The sequence below is a fragment of the Gracilinanus agilis genome, chromosome 2 (assembly GCF_016433145.1).
Source record: "Gracilinanus agilis isolate LMUSP501 chromosome 2, AgileGrace, whole genome shotgun sequence".
Classification (NCBI taxonomy): domain Eukaryota; kingdom Metazoa; phylum Chordata; class Mammalia; order Didelphimorphia; family Didelphidae; genus Gracilinanus; species Gracilinanus agilis.
In genome coordinates, this window is record NC_058131.1 from 393504694 (window position 1) to 393520630 (window position 15937).

At 37.1% G+C, this 15937-nt stretch overlaps 1 pseudogene; it reads right to left on the reverse strand.

The window, feature by feature from the left end:
- Positions 1-484: 484 nt before the first annotated feature.
- On the reverse strand, positions 485-1584 carry LOC123235611 (annotated as a pseudogene).
- Positions 1585-15937: the final 14353 nt, after the last annotated feature.

The window sequence follows — 15937 nt, forward strand, 5'->3', positions numbered from 1 at the left end:
TTTAATAGAAAATGAACTGCTGGTTTTTATTTTTCACTCAAGAATCTAAATAAACTTTACATAAATATTAGAAAATGGGTTTTGGTGAAGAAGCAAAGTACTTGTACTACACGTACAAACTTGAAACATCTGGTAATCTGGATAGGCCCTTGATTCACAAGCATCAATTACTGATAAATGCTTGTTAGGGTAGGATTTGGGGGAAGTCAATTCCCTGAGAATGCTGTCAACATACTAATTTGCAAAGACAAGACCACTCTTAAAACGCAGATTGACAAAAGTATCTATTTGGGTGTGAAACTGTTAGAATCCCCCTTGAAAATTGTGCTACTGAGCTGAGATTCTGTCCCAAACTGGACATCTGATTAAAAAACTTAAAAGGCATGAGACCCTGTCTCAAGAGATTAATTATACCAAAAAGAAAGCAAATATGTGACAGTACCTCCAAAGCCTGTGTGGCAAAGGCAAAGGGGCTACTCTCACGTTACTTAGGCTTTGGAAAGAGATAGAGCTTTCTGTTCAGCATGGAGGCAAAACAAGGGACCTGCTTTTTCCCAATGGTGTTGGGGTCCTTGCAGAATTCTACTTTGCACTGAGAAACTTTCCTATTCACCAGGGTGAGGAGTTCCATAAACTCTAAAGAGGAGCCGTATTTTTTCAGCATCTCACACAAATCCTGAATGTACGTGGAACCATGCACAGTATACCGATGAGAGTAATAACCTACCACCACAGAAGAGCACATGAGGAGCTTCCGCCAGGAGGGTATTGACCGAGGCAGCATCCACTTCTGTTTCATTGACATCCACCTTGTCCGTTAGATGGTCAACCACATCTAGAGGAATGACTGGAATATCGTGCTGGTCTCCTCGACAGACCTGGATGACAAATATCTTGGGTTTCCCAGCCAGGGTCTGGCATTTGTTTCCTTTAAAAATAGCGATCAGCTTCTGGATATTGATTTTGGCGTCATAGGCATAGATGTGGTTTCCTTCCCTGTGAGTCAAGAATACACACAGGAAGCTGTCAACATCTATGTGGCTAGAGGTGGACACCATATGAATGGTCATCAGCAGGTCTTTGGCTTTAAGGTCATCAAAGCAACTCACTTCAAAGCCTAGGTCTGAGAGCCTCTGCCTCAGGTTGTTCCTATTGGCTCTCCCTGCCTCTCTGGCAAGGTCAAGAGCCAGAAGAAGCACTCGTGGTTGAAGATCAAAGCCACCACTCTCCTCTTGTGGTCCATTTTGTACTGATCTGCTGGGTGCAGGGGTTTGCTTTTTTTTTTTTTTTTTAAACCCTTACCTTCCATCTTGGAGTCAATACTGTGTATTGGCTCCAAGGCAGAAGAGTGGTAAGGGTAGGCAATGGGGGTCAAGTGACTTGCCCAGGGTCACACAGCTGGGAAGTGTTGGAGGCCAGATTTGAACCTAGGACCTCCCGTCTCTAGGCCTGGCTCTTAATCCACTGAGCTACCCAGCTGCCCCCTAGGGGTTTGCTTTTAAAGAAGGCGTCTGTTTCTGTTTCATTCTGTTCAGCATCTCCTAGGGTTGAAAAGTCCCTGCCACCTGTGTCCTGGTGGCTCATGGTGGCGACTCCCAAAGTAGCTAATTCTTTCATAGTTGATTATCATTACAATATTGCTATTACTGTGTACTGTTTACAGTAATTCTGCTCACTTTACTCTGTATCAGTTCAAAAGATCTTCCCATGTTTAACTGTAGTCATTACCCTTATCCTCCCCTCATAATTTCTGTTTCTTGATACTAAGTATTGGTTCCAAGGCAGAACTAGGCAATTGGGGTTAAGTGACTTGTCCAGGGCCACACAGCTAGAAAGTGGCTTGAGGCCACATTTGGACCCAGAACTCCAGGCCTTACTCTCTTTCCACTGAGCTACCTGGATATCTCATCATTTCTTATGGTACAGTAGTACTCCCATCACAATCTTATGATGCAATGTTCAGCCATTCCCCAGCATCCACTCAATTTTCTAGTTTTTTTTGGTACCACAAAAAGAATTGCTACAATTTTTTAAAATTTAGAATATTTTTCCATGATTGCATGATTCAAGATTCTCCTTCCACCCCTTCTTCTCCTCCCAAATCCAACAAACAGTTCCACTGGATTATACATGTATCATTGTTCAAAACCTATTTCCGTGTTATTCATATCTGCAGTAGCATGATCCTTTAACATCAAAACCCCAATCATATCCCTACCACATTATGTAATCAATCACACATTTTTCTTCTGTATTTCTGGTTCCACAGTTCTTTCTCTGAATATGGATAGTGTTCTTTCTCGCAAGTTCCTCTGAATTGTCCTGGATCATTGTATTGCTGCTAGTACAGAAGTCCATTACATTACATTTTACCACAGTGTATCCATCTGTGTACAATGTTCTCCTGGTTCTGCTCCTTTCACTCTGCACCAATTGCTGGAGGTCATTCCAGTTTACGTGGAATTCCTCTAGTTCATTATTCCTTTCAGCACAATAGTATTCCATCACCAACAGATACCACAATTTGTTCAGCCATTCCCCAATTGATGGACACCCCCTTATTTTCCAATGTTTTTGTTACCACAAAGAACATGGATATAAGTATTTTTGACCAAGTTTTTTCCTCATCTCTTTGGAGTACAAACCCAACAGTGGTATGGCTGGGTCAAAGGGCAGACTGTCTTTTAAAGGAATAGTTCCAAATTGCCTTCCCAGAATGGTTGGACCAATTCACAACTCCACCAGCAGTGTATTTGTGTCCCAATTTTGCCACATCCCCGCCAACATTTATCACTTTACTTTGCTGCCATATTAGTCAGTCTTCTAGGTGTGAGGTGGTACCTCAGAGTTGTTTTAATTTGCATTTCTCTAATGAGGAGAGATTTAGAACACTTTTTCATGTGCTTATTGATAGTTTTGATTGAATTGTATGAAAACTGCCTATTCATGTCCTTTGACCATTTGTCGATTGGGGAATGGCTTGATTTTTTGTAAATTTGACTTAGTTCCTTATATATTTGGGAAATTAAACCTTTGCCAGAGAGTTTTGTTATAAAAATGCTCTCCCAGTTTGCTACAAATATTTTTGAGTCACATAGGTACTTTTCCTTCTCATTTGATCTCTTTGGGTTAAACACTAGTAGTATCAAAAGGTAGGCACAATTTAATAACTCTTTAGTCATAGATCCAAATTGTTCTCTAGAGTAGCTGAATCAGTTCACAACTCCAACAGCAGTTCATCAGTCTATTTTTCCTCAACCTTTCCAGGATTTATCATTTCTGATAGGTGTGAAGTGGTGCCTCAGAAATATTTTAATTTGCATTTCTCCAATCATTAGTGATTTAAAACATTTTTTCATAGAGCATTTTCCATGATTTCTTCTTTTGAAAACTGTTCAAATCCTTAGACAATTTATGAGTTGGGGAATGGCTCTTATTCTTAAAATTTTATCTCAATTCCCTCTGTGTTTGAGAAAAGAAGTCCTTGGCAGAGAAAGTTGCTGTAAAAATTTTAATATATTCATTGTGGCATCTTTTTTTCAAAGCATAGTTTCCCTCATCTCTTTTAATTTAATTTCCTTTATTTTATATGAGATTATGATTGTTATGCCTGTCTTTATTTCAACTGAAACACTCCTTTTTTATTTTTATTTTTTCTAGGTTGCATGGTGATGCAAATTTTAATATTAATTTTCTGACACTTTGCAATCCAATGTTCTCTTTCTCCTTTCTACCTTTCTCCCCTACTCAAAAGGCAGACAATATAGGTTGTACACATTTTATTAAATAATACATATTTTCCTGTTCATCCTGTGAAACAAGATATATATTGCTTACACAAGAAAAAATTTCATGGAGGAAATAAAATGAACAATGTTCCTTCTATAGAGGTGAACATCCTTTTTTCAACATAAGTCCCTTGGAGTTGCCCTGGATCCTTGCCTTCTTAATAATAGTTAAACCATTCACAGTTAATCATCATACATTATTGTTGTTACTATGTACAATGTTCTTGTTCTGCTCACTTCACTTTGCATCATTTTATGAGTCCAAGCTATTTTGTGATTATCTTGTTTGTCATTTCTTATGGCACAATAGTATTCCATTGCAATCACATATGATTATAATGGAATGCCATCTCCTTATTTTAACTCTGTGTCTTTCTGTTGTAAATGTGTTATTTGTAAACAACATATTGTTGAATTCTGGTTTCTCATCCATTTTGCTATCTGTTTCTATTTTTTGGTTGAGCTCATCTCATTCACATTCTTAGTTATGATTAGTGACTCTATTTCCCTGCATCCTATTTTCTTCTGCTTTTCTTTCTTTTTTTTAACCTTGTCCCTCCTCAATAGTCTGTTTTGTTTCTAACCATTGCCTCCCTTAATCTTCTATCTATTTTGTCATGCTCTCCCCCTACTTTATTCTTTCCCTCCTATTTCCTTGTTGTGTAAGATATATTTCTATACCCAGCTAAGTTTGTGTGTGTGTGTGTGTGTGTGTGTGTGTACATATACATATATATCCTTCAGCCTTTGAACTAATTCCAATGAGAGTAAAGTTCAAGCATTGTTCACGTCCCCATGTATCACCCTACCACTGCAAAAGCTTTTTTCTTATTTGCTTCCTTTATTTGAGAAAATTTGTCCTCATTCTATTTCTCCTTTCCCCCTTCTCCCAGTGCATCCATCCCTCTTTCTTATCCCTTCACTTTCTTCAGATCATCTTAACATAATTGACTCATACCTGTACCCTCTGTCTTTATAGATTGCTTCTAAGTGCCATAATAATAATAAAGTTCTTGGTGATTATGTGTATCATCTTCCCTTATAGGAATATAGTTTAATCTTATAGAATCCCATTTGATTTCTCTTTCATATTTTCCTTTTTTTTCTTCCCTTAAGTCTTGCATTTGAAAGTGAGACTTTTCATTCAACTCTGGTCTTTATTTTCAGAAAGGCTTAAAAGTCTTCTATCTCATTAAATATCAATTTCTCCCCTGAAGGATTATGCTCAGTTTTGCTGAGTGGGTTATTTTTGGTTGTAATCCTAGCTCTCCTTTGCCTTCCAGACCATTATAATCTAAGCCCTGTACTCCTTTAAGGTGGAAGCTCTAAATCTTGTGTGATCCTGTTTGTGGCTCCATGATATTTGAATTGTTTCTTTCTGACTGATTGTATTATTTTCTCCTTGCTCTGAGAACTCTGGAAATTGGCTATAATATTTCTGGAAATTTTCATTTTGGGATCTCTTTTATGTTAGCTAGTGGATTTTTTCTATTTCTATTTCTCTGGATTTAAGATATCAGATAGTTTTCCCTTGTTCTTTCTTGAAATATGATGCCCAGGCTCTTATTTCAACAATTGCTTTCAGGTAGCTGAATAATTCTTGAATTATCTCTCCTCCATCTATTTTCCAGGTTAGTTATTTTTTTCCAGTGAGCTGTTTCACATTTTATTCTATTTTTTCATTCTTTTGACTTTGTTTCTTGGTGTCCCAAGGAGTCATTAGCTTCCATTTGCCCAATTCCAGTTTTTAAAGTTATTTTCTTCGGTGATCTTTGGTACCTCCTTTTCCATTTAGCCAATTCTGATTTTTGTTGTGTGTGCCTCTTTTATCAAGTTATTAATTTTATTTTCATAGTTTTCTCCCATCACTCTCATTTCTTTTCCCAATTTTTCCTCTAGCATTTTTAATGTCTTTAGAAAAAAAACCAAACTCTTCCAGGAATTCTTGTTGGACTTGTGTCCAGTTAGAATTTTTTACTTTGAGACTTTGTTTGTATTAGCTTTCACATTGTTTTCTTCTGGGTTTTTACATTATTTTTTGTTGTTGTTTTTGTTTGTTCCTATTTCCAGCCCATTTCTTGTCTTTGAACTATATATCAAAATTGGACTCTGCTTACCTGGTGGTGGGGAAGCACTATCCCAAGCTTCAGGCCTTTTTGTGCTACTTCTTCAGAACTAGATGTGAGGGTCTGCAAATTTTCAATGCTTCCAAGATGGTGTTATCTGGAAAGAAGTATGGGCACTGTGCTTTGGTCTTTACTCAGGAAGAACCCTTCTCCTTTGCAACCACAAGTGCTAGCACTCCTCTGGGCCCTAGAATCATTCCCTGTTCCCTGGTACTGACCCTGGTGTTCCTCTCTGCCCTAGAACTGTGACTCAGAACTGTGTGGTGGGCAATAGAATTCCCAAGCCATTCTGGCTACATATACTCATTGCCAAGAAAGGGTCCCCTGTAATCTTGTTATGACCAGTTGCCCAATCCTCTTATCTTCTCTGGGCTATGAGCTCCCAAATCTGCTGCTACCACTATTGTAGCTGCTTCTGCTGCTGTAGGTGTGTGCTCTGGGTCAGTCTTTGCAATTCAATTTATCTATATACTATGGACTTTTTAGAGCAGAGATCAAAATTAACCAAAAGTTGGGAAAAAATGATACAGCACAAAATTAAAACAATAGCAACTTGGCCTATTTAAATAAATTATTGATGCTAAAAAAGGGGGGGAAACAGATGGAAGAAAAAACAGACACTGGTTCTAGAAATTTCACATAGATATTTAATGCAAATCAATTGCTATAACAAGGAAGTCAAAAGTCTTAAAACTCCTAATTGACTTCTTTTCCAAGAGTAGAGATATGGAAATCAAAGCAATGCCAATTTTGAATATGGCTTATTTTTCTAATTGATTATATGGAAAAAGTGATGGAAGATTATAAGCAGTATTACCTTGCAAAACAATAAGAAATTTTTGAGGGGAAAAACACATTAAAGAAAATTTAGCAAGAGACCTAAGCAAGCAAAGTCATCCCCTGAATAGAGGTAGCTAAGTGTCTCAGGGGATAAAGAGCCAGGCCTGGAGACAGGAGGGCCTGGGTTCAAATCAGGTCTCAGATACTTCCTAGTTATTTTAACCTGGGCATTTCACTTTACCCCAATTGCCTAGCCCAGTGATTCCCAAAGTGGGAGCTATTGCCCCCTCGTGGGTGTTGCAGTGATCCAGAGGAGCGGTGATGGCCACAGGTGCATTTATCTTTCCTATTAATTGCTATTAAATTTTTAAAAATTTTAATTTCCAGGGGGCTAAGTAATATTTTTTTTTTGGAAAGGGGGTGGTAGGCCAAAAAAGTTTGGGAACCACTGGCCTAGCCCTTGCTGCTTTTCTGCCTTGGAACCAATATTCAGTATTGATTCTAAGATAGAAAGTAAGGGCTAAAAGAAAAGAAAAGAAAATGTATGATTAAACAGAACTATAGCCTTGGGCTGCCCCATGGAGGCCCAGGCATGCACCATGCCCAGTCAGAAGGCCTTCTGTCATTGCCCACCCTGCCCAGGAATCAGGCAGGGTGTTCAGTTGAACATCAGCCAAGCAACCCCTTGTTGCTAGGAAATAAGTCAACACAGTAAGAAATATCTGCCATGGGACTTGCATTGTGACTTTGATATGAGAAGCCAACCACTATTTGACCTTTGCAAGGCGAATGTTGCTCTCTGTGGGAGGCTGAGAGGGAGAAGGAAGAGGGCAGCACCACTAGACTAGAGAAATATATTCATCTTGTGCAAAGTCAAAGTCTTTTTCTCTTCTCTTCTCTTCTCTTCTCTTCTCTTCTCTTCTCTTCTCTTCTCTTCTCTTCTCTCCTCTTCTCTCCTCTTCTCTTCCTTTCCCTTCGCTTCTCTTTTCTTTCCTTTCTCTCCTTTCCTTTTTTTTAAACCCTTACTATCTATCTCAGTATCAGTTCTAAGACAGAAAAGCAGCAAGGATTAGGCAATTAGAGTTAAGAGATTTGCCCAAGGTAAAATAACTAGAAAGTATCTGAGGTCAGATTTGAACATATGTCCTCCTGACCACTTTGTTCACTGAGCTCCCTATGCAGCCAGCTAAAGTTCAGTGATCCCTGAATTAAGAAACCCTAAAATATAGGCTCTGGGAGCACAGTCAAAGGGAGGAGGTGCCTGGGAAAAATTTCTGACTCATTACCCCTGGAAAGGGGGCAGCTGAGGAGACCTGGAGGCAGTGACTGGTTTAGAGGTACTTTAGCAGCTACAACCCTCTGGTATCAGGACCAGAGAGTCTGGGTCTCCCTGAAGGGAAGCTGCCTCCCTGGTGCTCCCACAAACCCTGGAAAGGATACCATCTACCCTGGCTCTTGGCATTTGCTATACTTTGTAACTTCCTGAAGACATCATCTCTTCCTCAGAACTAATCCAGGGGATTTCTGTTGTCTCCTGTAATGACCTCTGATCTTTCTTGAGGCACCAAATCTCTTTGTCTTCTTGGTGCCTTGTTTCAAGGTGTTCCTGCCTACCCACTTCCTCTAAACTGTTATAGTTAATATTTTTATGTCTCGGAGACCCATGGTGTCATATAGAATCCTTCTGTGTTCATTTGTATGTATAGAAATCCTTTTTTTTTGGTTGTCATTTGGGAAAAGTATTCAAAATGAAAAATAAGTTCATGGCTATGTACTCAGTTCCTCTCATTCTTGGTAATATAAGGATTAACAACCAGTGCCTTTTAGTTATTGGATACAGTAGTGGCAAGAGTACCCACTGCCATGACAGAAATAATTTCCAGTTGGTCATAGGATTGAGGGAAGATCTTTTATCATAAACATACAAAAATATGGTAAGCCATGAGGAAGAAAGCATTCTTCTATTCACTCTATGGGAGTCAGACTCTTTAACTTAAGAGCCCATTTTTACTGGCAGTGATTTTGATGTATTTGGGCAGGACTTCTCATAAGAGAAAGGACCATTTAACCAGAAGTGTCCAAGGCGACTTCTGACCTTAGGTCTCCCTGAGTGTTCTATCCATCTCACTACCTATTATTGAGTCCTGCAACAAATTTCCTTTACCTTTTCATTACCTGCATTAGATATTAACACATAAGCTTCAATTCTTTTCTTTTTTAAAATTTCTTTTTAAAAAATTAACAAAATCTAAAATTTCCCCCCCTCTACCTCCTCCTGATGTGGGAAAAAGAAAAACAAAACTATTGCAACAAATATAGAGAGTTAAGAAAGATAAAAGTCCATATTCACTATGTCCAAAAAATAAAAATATATTTCTGCACTCTGAGTCAGGAGATGAGTGACTTGTTTCATCCATGATTGTTTTCATAGTGGTCTTTCTACATATGCTTATCATAAACCCAGCAGTAGAAGATGACCAAATGTCCCATGACTTCATGTTTTTGGTTACCTTTGGACACCTAATAAAACCAACTCTACTAACTCTTTTATTTGTCTCTCCAAGGACTAGTTGACTCATCCTTCTATTTAGACACAACTCTCTGTCTTCAGGTTACATTGACAGTAAGAATATGGAGATCGATGGAATTTAGCTCTCCAAGCAGCATATCTACTTGTTGGCACGAAGATTTCCCATTTTGTGGCATAACTGAACTGTTAATGTTTGTAGATGATCTGAAAATGAGGATTCTTACCCTCCTTTGCCCCATCACTCTGTCACTGTCAGGGCAAAAGTAGAAGGGAGCCAGAACTAAGCTGAGGGATGGTTTGTATTTTTCTTTGTTTAATAGGTTGCTATGGCCAAAGAATTTATCCCAAAGTGGCCAGCCTGCTGGTGATGAGCCTCTCAGGACTTAGTTCAGTTTGTGCTCCAAAAACAGATCCAGTCTGTTGCCAGGACTACACTCAAAACCTTTCAGGCATAGGAGAACCTGCCAGAACTTGTCCTGGGCTGGCATTGCTTTAGAACCCCGGGTAATCTCTACAACAAGATCAAGCCTTGGAATGGGCTCTTGTGGGTGTTTAGAAGTGCCTATGGTACAACAACCCTTTTCTGAGGATGAAAAGAACAGGATGTCCCATCACCTGGGGAATGACTAAACAAGGCATGGTACATGAATACAATGGAATATTTCTGTGCTGCAATAAGCATCGAATCCTGGCGAATACAGAAAAGCAAGCAAAGACCTAGATGAACTGATTCAAAGTGAAATAAGCAGAACCAGGAAAATTATTTGCATAAGGGATACAACAATGAAAATGGAAAGTATGATAATAGCAACACAATCAGAACTGAATGCTCTGAAATTATAATGACCAAGATTAGCTCCTAAGAAGAGAGAAGGTACCTCCCTTACCTTCTCTGATGAAGCAGGGGACTGTACATGTTGAACTGCATATAATATCAGCCTTTTTGATGTGTTAATAAGTTTTGCTGAACTATTTTTCTCCCTCATTTCTTAGACTTTGTTATAGAGGATGGCTTTCTGGAAAAGGCTGAGAGAGCCATAAAATAGGAAATATAGATGGTCTAAAAACAAAAGATAACAACAAAAATGTATTTAAAGGTTTTTCAATGTACACACACCTTCAATTTCTAGAAGTTGATTGAGCCATAGGCCAAATCCATGTCACTAATAATTAGATAAATGCAAAAGTTAATGTTTTTTTTTCCTTTTGGGATCTTGTACTTATGAGTTTCTGCTTTGTCTTTTTTGCTGCAATACTGATTAACACTCTTGAGTAGCATCTAGACTTTGAAGCTAAATTTGTTTTTAGGTTTAAGAAATCAGATGCACATATCCAGAATGGGAGGTTATGTGGCTAATTTGTAATGTATTTAGGAAAAGTTTTGGGAGTTTGAGTTGATCGTAATTTCAGTATAAAACAACAGGATGACATAGCTGCTTTTTTCCCCCTTAAAAATAAATATCAACAAGAACAAATAATCAAGCAAACATACAAAATACAAACAAGTTGTTGAACTCCATTACTGGAGGGAGTTTCTACACTGAGAGTTCCCAATGTCAATGAAATCATAGATCTAATTAAAAAAAAGAAACCTTTGCCTCATGGGGCTTCAGTACAAGGATAGAAGGGCAAGGACAGTAAGAAATAATTTAGAAAATGTAATTCATTACTAACAAATGAGAGAGGCCAATGGCTTATTGACTTCATGGAAGCCTCATGCCTATATGTCATGACTATTTTCCTTGGAAAAGGCATCAGATGAAGCTGGACATGGTGAGCACCAAACAGCATCATAACAAATGAAACTGCATATTTACAAATAGGAAATGACTTGCCAATGATGGCAGAGTCATTTAAGAATCATTTGTTTGCATGCTATGGACTTTTTAGAGTGAAGATCAAAATTAAGAGAAGGCTGGAATAAAAATGTGAAAAAAGATGGCATTAAATTAAAACAAGAGTGACTTGATCTATTTAAGTAAATTATTGATGCTAAAAAAAAGTGGACAACGGTTAGAAGAAAAAATATTAGACCCTGGTTTTAGCAATTTCATAGATATTTAGCGTAAATTAATGGCTGTAGCAAGGAAATCAAGAGTCTTAAAACTCACTTAATCAATTCTTGACTTTTTTACCAAAAATAGAAATATGGGAATCAAAGCAATACCAGTTTAAGATATAACTTGTTTGTATAATGGATAACTTGGGGAAATGGTGGAAGATTATGAGCAGTATTGCCTTACAAAACAGCAAGAAGTTTTGGAGAGGAAAAACATATTAAAGAAAGTTAAGCAAGAGACCCAAGTGAACAAAGTCATTCCATAGTTATTTAAAGATGGAACTAGAAAAAGGATAGCAAACAGATGGAAGATAGAAAAAGATCTGCAAAGATTTTTTTAACAAGTTTTTTTTTTTACCTTCAGGGATTTTGGGCTACCACATTTGGACTCTGATATGATAGTCTTAATAATGCCTATAGAGGAAATGGAAATAAGATAGGAAAAAATAAAGACAGGAAAAATAGTTGAATTAGAGCATGTTCCAAAAGAGGTAGTATGTGTTTGAGGCAATATAATTTTTAGGCCATTGAAGAATTGGTTCACAACTTTTATTAAGGAGGGGAAGACACAATAAGTGCGGAAAAGATCATGGACTGTATATTCATATTTTAAAAAGAAGACTGAGAAAACATTAGCTACCAATTAACATGCCTACTTTTAAGCAGATGAATTGACTAAACCCTAATCAACAATGCCCTCAATGAATGTATAGCTTAATTTCACAAAGATTACATATATTTTTGGATTACTTTAGCTCTTACTACTTATAGAAAGTATGTTACATATAATCATTATGAGACTAATCTATATAAGTATTGAGGATATCTTTCAGTAGGGTTAATAGTCCATTTATCTATCAACAAACATTTATTTGTTGCCTACTAAGTGTGTAATTAGAATCTGTTACCCTAAAAACTACAATTCCCAGTACCCTATTCACTTCCTATTGGTACTTGCTGACACAGACAGGATGTAAATTGGGTGGATTTCTGTGTCTAGATCTTTTCTTTTCCTTCCTGTTGGCAGCTTTGGTGGATTAGGCATTTTGACCAGATAGAAAATTGTCACCATGGTTCTATTTTGTCAGATAATAAAGTTTATAAAAATAATACTTTAAAGTATTCAATTTTAATTTAACTCTTATATAAGTGTTGGACATTGAGATATAGTACTATTAATACAGATTAAAAAAATTAACAGTACTAGTCCTTAGGAAGTTTAGTTTGCCATAAGAGATTACATGGATGCAAAATATTTACAAGTAAATAAAAGGAAAGTTCTTGAGAGACTGCAATAAAAATTGGGGTGGAGGACTTGGAAGGGCCTCTTATAGAAGGTAAGATGATAGGAAGACTTTCATCAGTGATATTCCACAGTAGACTACAGGGTTGAATGGGATGTTCAGGGAAGCACATCTGCCCTGTTGGGCTTTTTCTCCTTTGATATCCATCTGACTCCCAGCTCTCATCTATTGCTCCAAAAAGCTGTTAGATGAATAGCAACTATTATACTCCAAAAAACATATCAGCAGATGGGCTAAACCAGGTTGAGGGTACTGACAGACCTCAGACCTCAAACCTGTTAATGAGCTGGGGAATGTCTACCACAGGCATAGGAAAACTTCCCCTGGCAGAAGGGGCAAATGAGAATAATTTGTTTCAATGACCATGAAGGCAACTGAAGCAGCTGTTATGGAGTGCTTAGACCTTGCTCAGACACTACCAACTCCTTTGGTAGTTGGAGAGATGATAGTAATTCTCAAATTATTTCTGCATGAGCAATTCTTTTCCCACTAGATGTTAAAAATCCTCTCTGGAAGCCAGAGAACCAACAGCATGGCAAATTCCAAATGCATATTTGGAATCGGTGTAAATATTTGCATGCTTGCCTTTTGCAAGCTTGCATGCGTGTTTTAAAGCAATTAATTCTGCTCCCTGAGCACTTAGGTTCCTAGGTAGTGAAGCAAATCATAGGGTCTCAAATTCTCCTATTACTGCAGCACCTATAAATCTTATTCCATTCTGTATATATGATGATCCATCTGTGAATAAGATCAGGTCAGGGTTGTCAAGAGGTGTCTGATAGATTTTCTCGAGGTCTTTCTATTAATTGTACTACAGTTTCACAATTGTGCAATGGTTCCCCCTGTGTTGGTTCGTTCTTAAACATAATTATTTACTTATCAATAATTTAAGGAGAATATTCAGAATATCCTTGGCTTCATTTCTTGCTCAGGCTACGTTCTGGAATTCTCTGCCATCCCTCACCCAAGTTTGCCCTTTGGGTCAATAAAGCATGGAAGTTGCAGAGAAGTAGACTATATTTCCATTTTAGGAAGAAACTTATACAATTCCACATAGTAGAACCAGTTGCCATGGTAGATAGCTGATTCTCCATAACTGGAAGTTTTCAAGATGTTGGATGATTACTTGCCAAGAAAGCTATTGAAAGGATTCTACTCAGGTGTGAGTTAGATGTTAATTGTTTCTTATTTATCCTGTATATAATAATTTACTTTGTGTGTGTTTGCATGTTGTCTTCCCCACTGGATTTTCAGCTCCTTGAGGACAAGGACTGTATTTGGCCTTCCTTTAAAAATCTTTTATTGGGGCAGCTGGGTAGCTCAGTGGATTGAGAGTCAGGCCTAGAGACGGGAGGTCCTAGGTTCAAATGCAGCCTCTGACACTTCCCAGCTGTGTGACTCCTGGGCAAGTCACTTGACCTCCATTGCCCACCCTTACCACTCTTCCACCTAGGAGCCAATACACATAAGTTAAGGGTTTAAAAAAAATAAAAAATAAAAATAAAAATCTTTTATCCCAAGCATTTTAGCACAGTGCCTAACACTGTAGCAGATACTTAATAAATGTTTGTTGATTGATTGACTGAATATAAATACATGACAGTAAGTGGTCATTTTTCTGGAACTTAGATCTACCAGTGTAGAGGCAATTTGGAAAGAGTAATGGCATAGAAAGAGTGGTGTCCATACACTTTTAGTACAAGTATGAGGTGCTACAATATGGGTGCCACTGAAAATCACATGAGGATTCCAGAAAAAGAAATTAAACAAACCATCAATTAATTTCCTAGGAAAAAATCCCCAGGGCTAGATTGAATTACATATGAATTCCACCAAACATCCAAAGAACAATTAAACCCAATACTATATAAATTTTTTGGAAAAAATAGGTGAAGAAATTCTACAAAATTCCTTTTATGACACAAATATGATAGCGATACTTAAACCAGAAAGAAAAAAACCAGAGAAGGAAAACTATAGATCAATCACCCTAATGAATATTGATGCAAAAATCTTGAATAACATACCAGCAAGAAGATAACAACAATATATCACAAGGATCATATACCATGACCAGATAGGATTTCATACCAGGAATGTAGGGATGGTTCAATATTAGGAAAACTATCAGCATAATTGACCAAAATTAGAAAGAAAAACAACATAAACCATATGATTATTTCAATAGATACAGAAAAAGCCTTGGACAAAATACAACACCCATTCCTTTCATTTATTTATTTATTTATTTGTTTGTTTGTTTGTTTGTTTGTTTGTTTATTTATTTATTTATTTGTTTATTTATTTGTAAAAATTTTTTTCTATGCTTACTTGATTCATTTTCTTTCACTCGCCCCTCCCAGAGCCCATAAGCAATTCCACTGGACAACACCCATTCCATAAAAAAAAAATTAGAGAACATTGGAATAAATGGAGATTTCCTTAAAAATGAAAATTGGCATCTACCTTAAATGATCAGTAAGGATTATTTGCAATGGAGTTAAGCTGTAAGCCTTTCCCAAAAGATCAGGACTGAAGCAAAGATGTCCAATTTCACCATTCCTATTCAGTTTGTACTAGAAATATTAGCTATAGCAATAAGAGAAGAAAAAGAAATTGAGGGAATTAGAAAAGGCAATGAGGAAACAAGTTATCACTCTTTGCAGATGATATAATGCTGTACTTTAAGAATACCAGAAAATCAACTAAAAAACTAACTGAAATAACTAACAACTTTATCAAAGTTACAGCATATAAAATAAGCCCATATAAATCATTAGCATGTCTATATGCCACCAACAAAGTCCAACAATTAATGATAGAAAGAGAAATTCCATTCAAAATAACTAAAGATAATATAAAATCCCTGGTGGTAATTCTACCAAAACAAACCCAACAACTATATGAACCCAATTATGAAACACTTTACACAAAAATAAAGGCAGACCTAAGCAATAAGAAAACATTAATTGCTCATGGGAAGTCCAAGCTAATGGAATAAAAATGGTAATTCTGCCTAAATTAATTTACTTAATCAGTAGCATACCAATCAAACGTCCCAAAAACTATTTCACAGAGCTAGGAGGAAAAAATAACAAAATTCATTTTGAAGAATGAAAGTTCAAAAATATCAAGGAATTTGATTAGGGGAAAAATGAAGGATGGAATCCTAGCCTTCCCAGATCTCAAACTGTACTATAAAGCAATAATCATCAAAATAATATGGTACTGGCTAAGAAATAGAGTGGTGGAGCAATGGATTAGATTTGATAAATAGCACACTGTAGTAAATGACCACAGTAATCAAGTGTTGGATAAACCCAAAGATCCAAGCTTTTGGGAGAAGAACT